General features: G+C 43.6%; 1 long non-coding RNA gene across 1 annotated transcript in view; it reads right to left on the bottom strand.

The window, feature by feature from the left end:
- Nucleotides 1–14517, bottom strand: part of LOC138295500 (uncharacterized) — an 88002-nt gene that overhangs the window by 8679 nt on the left and 64806 nt on the right. The window contains exon 2 of the long non-coding RNA XR_011203608.1: nucleotides 804–854. This is a non-coding gene — a long non-coding RNA (uncharacterized lncRNA). The remainder of the gene's footprint in view (nucleotides 1–803; nucleotides 855–14517) is intronic.

The raw sequence follows: 14517 nt of genomic DNA on the forward strand, positions 1-14517 counted from the left end.
CCCTCAGCAGAAGTTGCCCGCTTAGTACGTGTAACACTCCCTGACGGATATGGTCGTAAGATAATGTGAGTGACGGCAATGCATGAAAGTCAATGGCTGTGTCCGTCTCAGTTGACGATCTCATAGTTGTGTACATGTTTGAGCTGTTATGAACAAAGCTCACTTGTCTCCTAACAGTGCAGCCAACAATAGGTCCTCCACTTTTGCTGCTGTTATCTACCTCTGGGAGCCACGATTTGAGGCAAAGCAGTTGACAGGGCCCCTAACTTCTCAGCTGAGGAGCTCAAACAGCTTACAACAGAGGTCCTGTCCCTGTACAACCAGCTGTATTGGAACCCAGAATAACAGATACATGTTTAAATGGAAAATGTATTTTTAAGTTTTCTTTAAACACAGTCTATCCTGTCCCTTTTAGTTCCCGTGTGAAGTGTTGTGATTGGAGTGTAGCAGAAGCATAAAAACATCCATTAAAGTAATAACAAAATAACATCCATACAGTTAAAATAAGAAAAAAAACAAATACAAATAATTAATTATAGAAAAGTCTAATTTTAAATCCAAAACAAGAAGCTGTGATACACATATTGTTATGACAGCATGAACCTCTGAGCTTGTACAGTGAATTTTTAAAAGGCCCCAATGTGTACAACTACTTCTCAATTATATCACAACAGTGGAAATATAAAAGCAGGCCTATACTGATCCAAATTTTAGCAGTACCTTTTTAAAAACTGGCATCAAATAAAATCTAGTTTAGCTTACATAAAATTTACAAAAGAGGTAAAAAAGAAGCAATGACTGACCTGATACATTATCACAAGGACAAAGTACATCATCTAGATTCCGCGCAAACCCTAATGGAAAGAAGAGCATGTATTTCATTGTATCACATATAAAACAGAACAATAAAGATCGTTCCCAATGACTACAACCTTAGGATAAATACACTGTAGGATAATCGGGATTAGTCAGGCTTAAATAATCATTCACAGTGTGTTTCCTTACCGCTTTACTATATGGTTGAGATTCCACAGAAAGGCAAAGTGCCTGTGCCACAGTCCTTTTATCTATATTAATGCATGTCATTGGTTCATCGAAAATGGACTGCATACCATTTTTACAATATTCAGCATTCACATATGCTAACCAAGGAATAAGCATACCTTTATCCAGAGAAAGGCAATCTGATTCTTCCATATCACAAGCCATAGCATAGCGGGCTGAGCTCCAATCCTATCTGCCAAATAGGTCAGCCCTGGTTCTTTGTATCACATATAATGAGATGCTAATATCGGGACAGACAATAGTTTTCTACAGAATCTATTCTCCTCATATTGGATCGCCTTACAATTCAATATACCCCAAACCATTGCTCCGTACATATCAACAGATAAGCATTGAGTAGTGTATAATTGAAGGAGTGGCGCAAAAGTGCCCCCTGCTATTGGCTAGAGAGGCTACTTAAAGACCCTACAGTTTTAGAGAATCTTGCACAGCAATATACAATGTTGGGGGTCCACGTATCATCTGCAGAAAAAATAACATCTAAATAATGGAAAGTACTAATACTACTTAGGCAATGCAAACTGATATTTACACTAGACAGAATCTTACTAATAGGACCACATGGCATGTTATGCGACCTAGAAAATTGGTATGGAGATCTAACGCATCCATAAAGTCAACAAAGTGTTAATTAGCTGACACAAGGCTCTAGGAGTATGGGCCATAAGCACAGCGTCATCGGCATATAGAAGCATTTGCAGTAGCTTCCTCTTTATTTTAAGTACTTCAGGAGTCGAGTGCAGTAATGTGCGACTTAACTCATTTATATATGGAGTAAAAAAAATGTGGGGCCAACACACAACCCAATGATGTATGTGTCTTTTCAGCATCTACAGCAGCAGGTGAAGGAGACATTGGCCAGGAAAGCAGGAAAGCAGCTGGCCACTCTGTATCGGGTGGAGAAACATTGGACATTGACAGACACAGTGGCATGGAGGGTGAGGGGACTGGCACGGAGGCCACAAGCTCATCATCATCTTCGGAGGCCTACACAGGTGACCAGTCCCTGGTGGTGGAAGACTCTACAGGGCCTCTTCCATCTGCATCCTTGTCTGCCACTAGATTTACAACTCCACCCCCCCTTTTGCTCCACCACAGTTGGCCAATCCCATGCCCCTAAAAGGGCTGGGGTATCCTTTGCTGCAGGCACCTCCCCACCACCCCTGCCTCCCTGGCTGTGCTCAGTGAAGAAGTAACTGACCTATTACGCAGCATCTCTGTAAGCCAGACAGTGACTGTGAATGGGATCCAGGGGCTTAGTTCGCAGTTGTAACAGATGGTTGCATTCCTGAATGCCATGCAGAGATCACTAGTGAAGATCGCCTCTGCACCACAGCCCCCAACCAGCCCAGCCTTGTGTCGCTACTGACATCCCTTCCTCATCCCAAATCCCAACTCACACACCAATCCAAAGGACACTAACTTCTTTGTACACATCCACTCCAACAGATTCCAGCAGCACACCCGCACATAAACAAACACATCAAGTAAAACAAACATACACCCATCCAACAGAGACACACCACTTATACTAAACCCATAGGACCACAGGAACTAGCACCACAACCACTACACCCACAAGCATCACAACCACCACCATCACTACCACCACAACTACCACAACCACCAGCATACCCACAAGCATCACATCCATCTCTACTTCACACTCATCTGAACACACACAGTCTCATACACACACACATACACCTACACACAAAACAGTACCCACCAGACGTACACACATGTAGTCAGATCACAATCACCTAATTACACATCTACAAAACCACACACATCTAAACATACACCAGACACACATGCATCTACAAGACATACAGACAGATGCACCAGAACCATACCAACCACCTCGACAGCACATTAATCCAAACAAACACACTCACAGAAAAGCACACACAAACCATCACCAATCAAATGTAAACTCACACACTCACCAACACACTAAACACCTTCCAGGACACACACACCCAAACATACACCACATACAACAGACCCACATGCACCTGCAAAACAGACAAACACAACACTCACTCCATCTCCCTCTACCTCCCAAACCCATCCTCTCCCGCCCCTTCTAGCATTTTTCCTCTATCCACATTTACTGATTACCTATCCCTGACCCCTATGAAACCTGAACCCAGCCCTCCCAAGAAAGATCATTGAGGTGCTTGTTCTGCCCACTAGATGTCTGTTACTGAGGAGGTTGTACTTGGCAGTATCATTAGGAGGCAAGCCACGGGCCAGAAACCCAAATTGTGAATCATTGGATTTGATGGACAATAACTTTTTTTAATTACAACATTATTTCTGAGAGAAGTATCTCATTATTTTGCACACATTTTCATTTGTTTTCACAAAGTTTGTCCCGATATTATTTTTAAAATGATAGTAATTGTTTGATGACAATGTTATTAATGCAAGTGTGAGAAACATGAACTTATTGTCATCTATGACCGTGACAAAAACATGTTTATTTTGACATATTTGTATAGTGCCTACATTAGTGAGGAACATTTGTAATGGACATGTTAATTCTGGTGCAAGCATTCATCCTTATAATGGACACTTACACCAACTTGTTTTGTAACTTGTGAAGGCAGATGTGTTTATTTCATAATGATAAATGTTCATAGTAAACATGTAAGCATTAGACATGACAGAAACCTTTTTGAGTTAAATGACATCTAATGGTGTACATAAAATGCACAAGGCAAGGCTAAACGTGATGGTAATACATATATGAAATGTTTTAAGTTTAGAGGTGACGTTGAATGTACATTTAGATAAACCCACTTGTTGCATTGTGTAGTGCAATTACAACATTTTATTAGATTTATGTAGTTACAATGTAGTGTGGTCATTTTTATGTATCCTTTGCGCATTTGCTTCTGGCGTTAGGCCTTTGCGCACTTTGCCCTGGATGTATTTTATTCCTTGCTTGCAGTATAGAGCCTCTGTGCACTTTGCTCTAAATGCATTTTATTCAGCTTCGTACTGTTATTTTTCAAATAGCCAGTTCTACGGTCTTGTTTTATTTTTGATATCACACTGTTTAGCCTACTTCAGCACTGGGGTTCTCAATAACACATTCTTGCTCACTCTGTGTTTCAGTCAAGGATACAGTCTGGTACATTGCCGATAGACGTGGTAGCAGTTTAGTCTCTGGATACATTCTTGCGTAGGGACGTTTTGTGATCACACTGACATGTTAGTTGTAAAAAGACTTCCTTGTCCTAATACAAAGGAGAGGGAGATTCCGGCCAGGGAACCACAACTAGACGCTGACTGCCTTGTTGCAGATGCTGAACCAGATCACAGGCCTTTGCTCAGGTATGAGGGTTGATGTCTCCCCGGGGAATCGGAAAGGCAAGTTAGAAGCTTAACATGCTGTGCTCGAAATATAAGATACTGAGAGGGAATAGAACTTATTAACACCATGATCGCGTTGTTCTTATGTTTCACTCTCATTGTGACTATTTAAATCCTACTGTGTTGTATGGTTCTGGTTATTGCGGTTCATGCCTTATTATCTAAAATGCAGTCGTTTTATTAAAAACAATATATAAAACTTAAACTGCTTATGTCATTTGTATATGAGATCATACTGTAAATGAGAGAGCTGGTTGGGACCTGAGTGACCACGACTTCCCTGAGAAGTTCTAAAGATGTCATGCGCTCGGCTGCCCAATCATCTCTCCCCCTTGGGGCACTGCTAGTTAGCCAGAGCAAAACCGGATTGAAGGTGACAGAGGTTCTTCCAAGTGGGTCAGACTCAGTCCCCCACACCAGGAACGATCCTGCTACCTAGAAATCCAGTAGTCTCATTCAGGATAATGAGAGCCCACGCGACATGGCGCCGCCAACGATTGGTCTGGCTCTAATTTTCCGATCCGACTGACTCTCTCGGTCTCATATATATATTGACTCCTCGGTTCCGTTAACGGAGACGTCTGTGGCACTGAGGATTTCCTCCACCACAATATAGGTAGATCCTATTTTTTGGGGTTGGTTGTTCAAGCTTGAACTCTGAAAGGAAAACCCCGATGTTGGTGTCCCTTCTCTGAAATAGCGCTGTTTTTATAATGGTGAATCCCCAAGTAGTGAATATTGCACTTAATATGCGACACCCGCTCACGGGACATCTGGTAGGACATGGTCTGACGAACCAGGGGGGTCCGGTCACGTTTGTGGTGGACGCCCATGCAGCCTATAGAACAGAGCTTTTTTATTCTTGGGTCATATTTCCGGCAGTTGATGGGGCTACACACACTTTTCATGATTACACTGTTGCGAATGCCCCTGGACAATACAGGGCATATGCATACTTAGAGATACCTTTATCTTATCAAGAACACCATAATTGGCTTGATGGCGCCCTCCCACACACCATAGCACAAGTTAGGTTAGGTCCACTAAGTAATGATGGTCCTACCTGGCCTTTATTGGCTACATATACACCACATCCTGCGGTTGCTCAATTGGCAGTTGCTGAAGTTCGTCGTTTATATACGGACTTAACGGCTACATATAGACGCTTAGTTCAATTTGTAATGCAAACACTAAACACAAACCTAGCGCGTGCTGCTCCGGCACAACCACATGCAGTGGTTCCGGGTATCAATCCGGCCACTGTGCACTCAGTTATGGGTAAAGTACCGGCTAAACGGGAGGAAACTCCATTTTGGCTGGCGCAAAAAATTCATACGCTGGAAGCAGTATTTCCCCATACGGGACCTCAGGATAAACATAGAATATTGACGATATGTTTGCCGTTTGGTATGGTTCCTACTGTGGACCATTGTAATACAGGGGGCACGGTGTTTGCCGCGCTCTACACTACAGCACACGGTACACCGACTTTGGCTAATTTACCGGAAGTGCTAAAACAAATTCAAGATGAATATGGGGCTGCCCCAGCCTTAGATTTAGGGATGCAACTGATGGGCAATTTTGCCACGGTTTCTTCTATTATATTGAGTAATCTAAAAGGGGAGGCAGTGGCACTAGCGGTGCGTATGCGTCTTCGAGACATCCCGCAGCTTAATCAGGAGCGGGATCTGCCGAGAATAATAGCGGAAACATATTCGAGTATCGGTCGTGATGGCCTAGGGGCTAGACCGCAAAAACCACAGTTTCAGGGTAAGAGTAGTAAGGATACTTCTAAACAACAGCAACCTGAGGGTACTAAAAAGCGCTGGGAGAAAAAACAGCAAACACCTAAAAAAGAAAGGGGAGAATCTGCACAACCGGAGACCCCGCAGGCTAAATATAATCTCAGAAATAGGGATAATTTGAAGACGCCTGATAGATATCAATATACTGATACACGCCAATCTCGTTCCTTTCAGGACTCATCGGAAAAGAGAAATGAGAGAGGTGGGCGGTCAGAGCGGAGAACTGAGTATGTGAAACCGAGACAGGAATCACAACGCTCTTTGGAGGTTTCTGTCAAGAAGGAAGAGAAACCGATCCAACAAAAACAGCAGCTTAAAAAGAAAAAAGTGGCGGCGGTCTCAGTTAGACATGCCACACAACAAGAGAGTTCTCTTGAAGAACAAGACATGGGCAATAGCACTGTTAGACAGCGCTGCAGAGGTCACAATAGTTCACCGGAATCTTCTAGAGCATCTGGAGGTGAAAGCAACTGATGACTTCATACAAGTCGAAACAGCAGATATGCGTGTCTCTGATCCCGATAGAGTTTATACAGTAACTTTACAGTTGGAAGGGGACATTGAGCGCACAATAAACGCCATCTTTTGGGATCGTGTAGTCAAACTGTATGACATTCTGCTGGCTGAACAGGATTGGCCCCATGACTTTGCTCGCGACTGTCCAGTTGGGGAGGAGGTTATTACACCTTCGTTCTCACCACTTTTTCTGGGAGAACTCGCAGAGTCCTATAGCATTAAATGGGCTCTGGCACAAGCACCTGCCTTATATAGAAATCATGTGGGGTGGGTTAGGGATTCACCTTATCATGTAATTCCAATTAAAGGCGAACCTCAGCCACAACTGCAATATCCTATAAAATTTGAAGCAAGGGCATCGGTTAGGAACATACTTACACAATTGGAGTACCAGGGGGTAATTGAGCCCTGTGTCTCGCTGATGAATAATCCCTTATTCCCTGTAGCTAAACCGAACCATTCTTATAGGATAGTGGTGGATTACAGACATTTAAATGGTCATACACGCACATATGCAATACAAAATTCACACAGCGCTGCGCTTATGAATAATTTAGTGCGTAAAAAATACAAAACCACTTAAGATATCTCGAATGGTTTCTCCTGCCAGAATATAGCGCCCGAAAGTAGTGATTTTACTAGCTTTAGCGCGTTTGGCTCTCAGAAAAATTTTGTCGTTTGCCTCAGGGGTATAAGAATAGCCCAGGACTGTTTTCAGCTCGTGTCACTGAAATTTTGCACGAATTGGACCCTAAGGCTTTGTCATATGTCGATGATATATATCTGACAGATGACGAGTTGTTACAACATTTAAGGCGGGTTGCCCGCATTGTTGTAGGATTTGCCGAAATTGGCTACAAATTCACCTTTAAAAAATAAAAAATTGCCTTCCTCACCGTCATTTTCCTGGGATATGAGCTGTCGAATGAGGGTAAGAGCCTAGCGCCACACTTTTTGGAAAAATGAGCACGTTTGCAACCTCCTAATACGATTAAGAAACTCCAGTCGTTGTTGGGATTTCTAAATTGTGGCAGAACTTACATTCCTGATTATGCTACACGTATAAAGCCTTTATACGAGTTGATTCGCCCAAATTTTTCGAGTAGATTTTGGACGATTGAGCACACCCATATACTTCGAGACTTGCAAACTGATCTCTTAGCTGTAAAACATTTACACACACAGGACAATAAGACACATCTGGTCATCAGGGTAATCGCTGGGGCCGTTGGGTTTACGTATGTCACCTTTAATGAGGGTGAGACAGTCCCGATAGGATACAAGTCTCACTTGTATTCTGCTGCAGAACATCGCTTTGCACAAACAGAGAAAATTCTCACTGCTGTACAGATGGCTGTGATTAAAGAAAGACCTCTTGCCCAGGGCCAACGCATCATTGTCGTTTCCCCGATTCCAGCCTTAGAGGCTGTTACAAAAGCGAGTGTTCCTAATGCGAAAGCACTACACCCGCGCTGGATACAATGGGCTACGTCTTTGACAGCCACTGATGTAGATTACATTTTTGACCCAAAACTGCAGACTCAAGAATTTCTTCAATATGAAATGGAATACCCAGTTCCCGATGGCACGTTGCCTATTGATCAATATCAAGTGGTCATGTATACTGATGGCTCTGCGCAGCCTGCAGTGGGAACTAAACAGCAGTATTCCGCTGCATGTGCAGTGGTGAGCGGCTATATGGAGGGGGAGAAGTTCTACCCCCAACATACTTAAACACAGACCTTGGGAGACTGTACGGCACAGTTGGCTGAGCTTAAGGCTCTGTTATTAGCATTAGAACATGCGGATCCAGCACAGTTTACACTACTTGTTTGTGATTCCTATTACTGTGTTCAGTCTTTCAATTAATATTTACATTACTGGAGGTTAAATGGGTTCAGAGATTCCAAGGGCAACACCATCAAACACAGGTTACTGTGGGGGAAGATTGCGGATCTGAAGGAAACGCTTCCTAAAGTCAATGTTGTGCATACACTTGGACACCAGCGCGTTGGAATACACGTTGCTGGAAATACTTTGGCTGATGAAGCCGCGAAGTCGGCGGTGGCAGTTGCCACTGTAGCCGCAGTAACTCGTTCGAGTTCCAAACCAGTTACAGAGATTTTGGCTGCCATAAGGGCTACGGCTGATGGCACGCCATATCCTAAAGGATTCCCTTCAAAATATCATTATTCCATGGGTGGTATGCTGAACGCTGAGGTTAAAATCCCAGGCGTTGGTGTACGCGATATGCCCAATAAAATTGTGCAACCTCAATTGATCACTGCAGCTCATGAGGGGGCGACATCTGCACATGCTGGCGTGGCTGCCACAATTTCGCTCTTACAGGCCCGTTACTGGTGGCCTGGTCTCTATAAAGAGATGAAGCAGTATGTCCTTTGTTGTGACATTTGTCAACAAATTAAAGTTTCCACAGCTAGACGCCCGCAGCAGACGCCCCTTCTAATATTGAATAAACCATTACAGTGTGTGTACTTGGATCATTGTGGTCCGTTGACCCCAGATAGTGCATACAAATATATATTGTTAGCTGTAGATACGTGCTAAAAGATTTGTGTGGGTCTGGCCAGAGCGCTCGGCTGACGCTCGGACTGTTATTAAAGATTTGCGCATCTTTGTCGATACATATGCAGTTGCGGCTTTTCATTCGGACCAGGGCCCTACTTTTGCCTCTAAGGCATTCAGGGACACCATGGCTTCATTGGGGGTCCAACTCCAGTTCTCGTCTCCATTTCATCCCGAGGGAAATTCTGTCGTGGAGCGTTTAAATTGCGATTTAAAGCAATCCTTAACGGCCAGAGTTGTAGGTACGGGTCGTAGCTGGCTAGCCCACCTGTATGGAGTACAGAGAGCACTGAATAACTTGCCTAGAAGGTCCCTGGGGTGTCGTACTTCATATGAGTGCCTGTTTGGAACGCAAATGTATGTTCCTGATCTAGATGGTCCTGGTGTGGAGGCAGCAGATACGCCCTTTGACATAAATGATTGTGTCACTGTTTTGCAGGATTTACAACAATTCCGTGAAGATAACTCTTCTGCCAGTGCTGCCTCCACGGGAATTAAGGATGTACCAGTGATGCCCACTGGTTGGATTCCCAGAATTGGGGATCTTGTGCATGAAAAGGTCGCAGTAAAAAAAGAATTTGGCCCTTCGTATCGTGCGCCAGTCCCTGTACTAGGGGTACACAGCACAAGAACTGTGATTTTGCCGCCGTTGCAAGTGGCCAAAGGGAATCCCTCTGTATCCATTGACAATGTCAAGTTACACCATGTGGCCGAATCTGCACAGCAAACCAAGAGGAACGCCCAGTAGTTCCGGAATCCCTCTCACTACTGGGGACGATGTTCCGCTGCAGGTGATTTGCACCAATGCTGTTTTCTCTCCGAGCTTGGGGAGGGTGGAAGCTGATCTTGCAATTGTTCCACTAACAACGAATAATTTGGAATCTTTTGATCAAGTTGCTGTGAGTACTGATGATGCTGAAGCTGTTATCTACAGCGTACCACGGCGAGAGACACAATCTGCTCCTTTGTTTGCGGTTGCACCTTTTGCGAGAACTGCCTCCGGCTGCTTTAATAACAATGATGATGCCGTGTCGGACTCTTCGTCCTCTTCAACACCAGCCCTGGGTCCATGTAAACTGTTGTATTGGCTCAAACATACGTATTTTGTTTTTCCTTGGAACTACCTGTGGCTTTTTATGACTGTGATGGCTTTTTTCCTGTGGCTGGGGTTTGTTGTCACCTTTTTTCTGGAGATACATGGTCATTTTCTTCCTGAGCGATCTGAGATTGAGCAGGTGGAGAAGGTGTTGAAACCGCATTTTTCATCACGCATAGTTCGAAGAGACCTGTCCTTTGTGAGCATTTCTGCTGTACCTATTCCGGATGGGATTGTGTGGGATAGAGTAATGTTTGATATATATGGTCCCACTGAAATAATTCAAATACCGTATGTTCTCAAATTATCAATGAATGATATCATTATACCAGGCAGTGTATCTGACGATTGGCATGTGAAGACAGTTGATTCTATGTTGACAGAATTGCAGTATTATACTGTCTATGAAAATGAAGATGCTTACCAGTTTAGAGATAATTATGGTGACATGTTTTGTTACAATTATTATGGACACCACTTTATTCATAAAGCCAGTAGCCCTAAATCAATATTGGAGTATATGCAATGGGAACATTGCCCGACTCCTCCACAGGGGAGTTCTATAACTTATTCTGACAACTTTGCATATTTTTCTGGGCATCATCAACAGAGTGCTAAGTCATAATATTTTAGAGTTACTCCGCATGCTAATAAGCAAATGTTGTTGACTGATACAAATTACTGTATTCCAATTTGTTTGTATCCAAACTATCTGTTGAGGGGTATGAATACTGGTCCAAAACTATTGATTTGAAAAGTGTTTGGGGAACAAAAAATTGGCAAATGCGGGGTAGGGAGACATTGTTTAGGGCATGTATTATTCCTGTCCAGATGATTTTCTTAAATGACACTGTACAACAGACTAGCTGCTTAGGCTTAGCAACGATTAGAGAATTAAATATGCCTGGCATACCTGTCCCTTCGAAACTGACAATTGGCAACATTATATTAATGCCACATTTAGTTAGCTTACAGACTGGGTCCAGAATGGTACGCTTAACACTTCATTGACACGTCCAGGCGGGTGGTTATTGTGGCCCACAGACACTAATGGGTGTCATCAATGTTTTGTCACCTCTTCGGGGGGTTTCAGGACTAGTAGGGCAGACCCTCGCTATATATCACCAGAACATGCTGATATCATTACTAAATATTGCGTGGGGAAACTTTGTCAACAATGGTTAAAGTCATCCACACTAGATGCAGTTAAGATACATCTCACGTTACTGTCTAATTATACTGGCTTGCAAGATTTTTTGTCAGGTCCAAGAGTGCCCCGAAAAAAATGTTTTTTGTATGAAGTGTACAATGAGATATGGAAACTTTCACAACAGGAGGCAGCAGCCCGGTTGAGGCAGATAGATCAGGAGAATTTGAAGCAAGCGTTGTCTGTTGTAGATAATGGGATGCATACCTTGTCCGACCGTGTATATACGATTGACAACATTGTTTCCTCTGCTATAGACATTATTAGATCAGATATGTCTTCTTTATATCATGGGCAGAGTCAAACGTGGTCCATTATGCAGTTGGGCTGGACTCTACAGACATTGAAGGTAGGTCGTGTTCTGTGGCAGCACGTCAAAGCCAGGGAGATTTTCTTTTCCTTTAATTTGATACGTCAGCAGCAGCTGATGGCTAAAAAGGAGGCGACATATGTGATGTTGAATATTGAAAAGTTGGAGAAGTTGCCTTTTACTGTGGCTGAGATTCCGTCAGCTGAATGGTTGATACACGGGGTTATAGATTTGCCTATTTCCACTCTGCAATTCACTTCTTGTTTGAAGCATATTCCGGTGGGCAGGTATGAGAAATTGGGAGACAGTTACATACATGAGGTGTGGTAGCTTCCCTTTTTATACAGATGTCTTAATGGTATGAGGGAGGATTTTCTTAGCGGTACTGAATGTGAAACTTCCGTCAGCCATTCGATGGTTTGTAAGCAGCTGTCCTTGCATGGGGCGTGTAATGCCTCAGTTGCGAATTTAGCCTGCTACCTAAACGTAGTTCCAGTCCCCGTGATTAAAAACACATTCCAGGTGCTTTCAAACGGCAGCTACGTCCTTCTTAACAGTGAAGCCTGTTGTGGCATGCGTGCCGGAATAGTTTACGTGGTCGTTGTCACCAAGGCCATTACGTGCTGCGGAAATGTGTTGTTTCCCCCCACTCAATTTAGGGAGGTAGCAGACATCTGGCCTCACATTGCTACTTCCAAGGTGAATTTCGACAAGTTGAGTTGACTAAAGGCTCTATTGTTTCAAAAGCATGTGGCCCTTACATCTGCACGCGAGACCTACGCACTTCAGGTGGCGAGGTAATCAGCAGAAATACAGTCCCTTTTAAATGCTAACTTTCCGAGCCACTTTGGTGAACTCGTGGGACGTATATTTAATGCGTCCAGCACTGCTGGAATTGCACATTTTTTTAAAGCCGTTGGTGTTGGGTTTGCTCATGCCTTCTCTTCCATATTCGGTTTGATACCTTCGGCTATTCATTCAATTTTCGGAAGCATCTTTGGAGGATTTCCGATCACTTTGGCTTTATTGGCTGGTCTTTTGCTGTTGCTGTTGCTGTTGCTGTTGTTCCTCCGCAATGGCTGTCCCGCCGCGACCAGATCCAATATGGGCGCTCCCATCAGCGCAGCTGTGTCGTGAGCGCATGATGCAGCATTTTGGAGCAACACTCCTGGGACATTTGGAGTGTGACTGGTCTCTGTCATTCTGACCAGTTTTGGATTGTGTGCAACGCGTGTTTCGGTGCCTCTGGTGCTCATTCGAACATGCAATGGCTCTCTGTCTCTCACTGCAGCGCCCCCAGTGGTTGATGCTAATCTGTTGATGTTCCCGATTAGGGCTCATTCCCAGACATGTGCACTGCGGTTGCGTTTGCTTCGTGAGACAGTTTACGAGATTCCCTTCCTGGAGGAAGATGGTATTGTCTCGTTCATAGGCCCTGCATGGGATGCCGCCTTGGATGGTTCTGGGGCTTTGGAACACACCTGCTCCATGATAGTAGTGGGCGTGGATTTTCTGGTGTTGACATCTGCCGAGGTGGAGGATATCCTGCTTTCCGTGGCTTCCATTTGAAATTGGGTTTTCTTCTAAATTGACATTGTATTGATTCGGCTTTACCGTCACATGCTTACGAAATTAAATATGGTTCTGTGCTTTGCTGTCCTCCGGACTTGTCGAAATATGTTTTGTATATTTTAATGTCTGGGGCATGTTATTTTTGTTTTTCGTTTTTGGTTAGAACCACTTACTACCGACAAGGGGAGGGTGTAGTGTGGTCATTTTTATGTATCCTTTGCACGTTTGCTTCTGGCGTTAGGCCTTTGCGCACTTTGCCCTGGATGTATTTTATTCCTTGCTTGCAGCATAGAACCTCTGTGCACTTTGCTCTAAATGCATTTTATTCAGCTTCGTACTGTTATTTTTCAAATAGCCAGTTCTACGGTCTTGTTTTATTTTTGATATCACACTGTTTAGCCTACTTCAGCACTGGGGTTCTCAATAACACATTCTTGCTCACTCTGTGCTTCAGTCAAGGATACAGTCTGGTACATTGCCGATAGACGTGGTAGGAGTTTAGTCTCTGGATACATTCTTGCGTAGGGACATTTTGTGATCACACTGACATGTTAGTTATAAAAAGACTTCCTTGTCCTAATACAAAGGAGAGGGAGATTCCGACCAGGGAACCACAACTAGACGCTGACTGCCTTGTTGCAGATGCTGAACCAGATCACAGGCCTTTGCTCAGGTATGAGGGTTGATGTCTCCCCGGGGAGTCGGAAAGGCAAGTTAAAAGCTTAACATGCTGTGCTTGAAATATAAGATACTGAGAGGGAATAGAACTTATTAACACCATGATAGCGTTGTTCTTATGTTTCATTCTCATCATGACTATTTAAATCCTACTGTGTTGTATGGTTCTGGCTATTGCGGTTCATGCCTTATTATCTAAAATGCAGTCGTTTTATTAAAAACAATATATAAAACTTAAACTGCTTATGTCATTTGTATATGAGATCCTACTGTAAATGAGAGAGCTGCTTGGGACCTG

Source organism: Pleurodeles waltl, chromosome 1_2 (assembly GCF_031143425.1).
Source record: "Pleurodeles waltl isolate 20211129_DDA chromosome 1_2, aPleWal1.hap1.20221129, whole genome shotgun sequence".
Lineage (NCBI taxonomy): Eukaryota > Metazoa > Chordata > Amphibia > Caudata > Salamandridae > Pleurodeles > Pleurodeles waltl.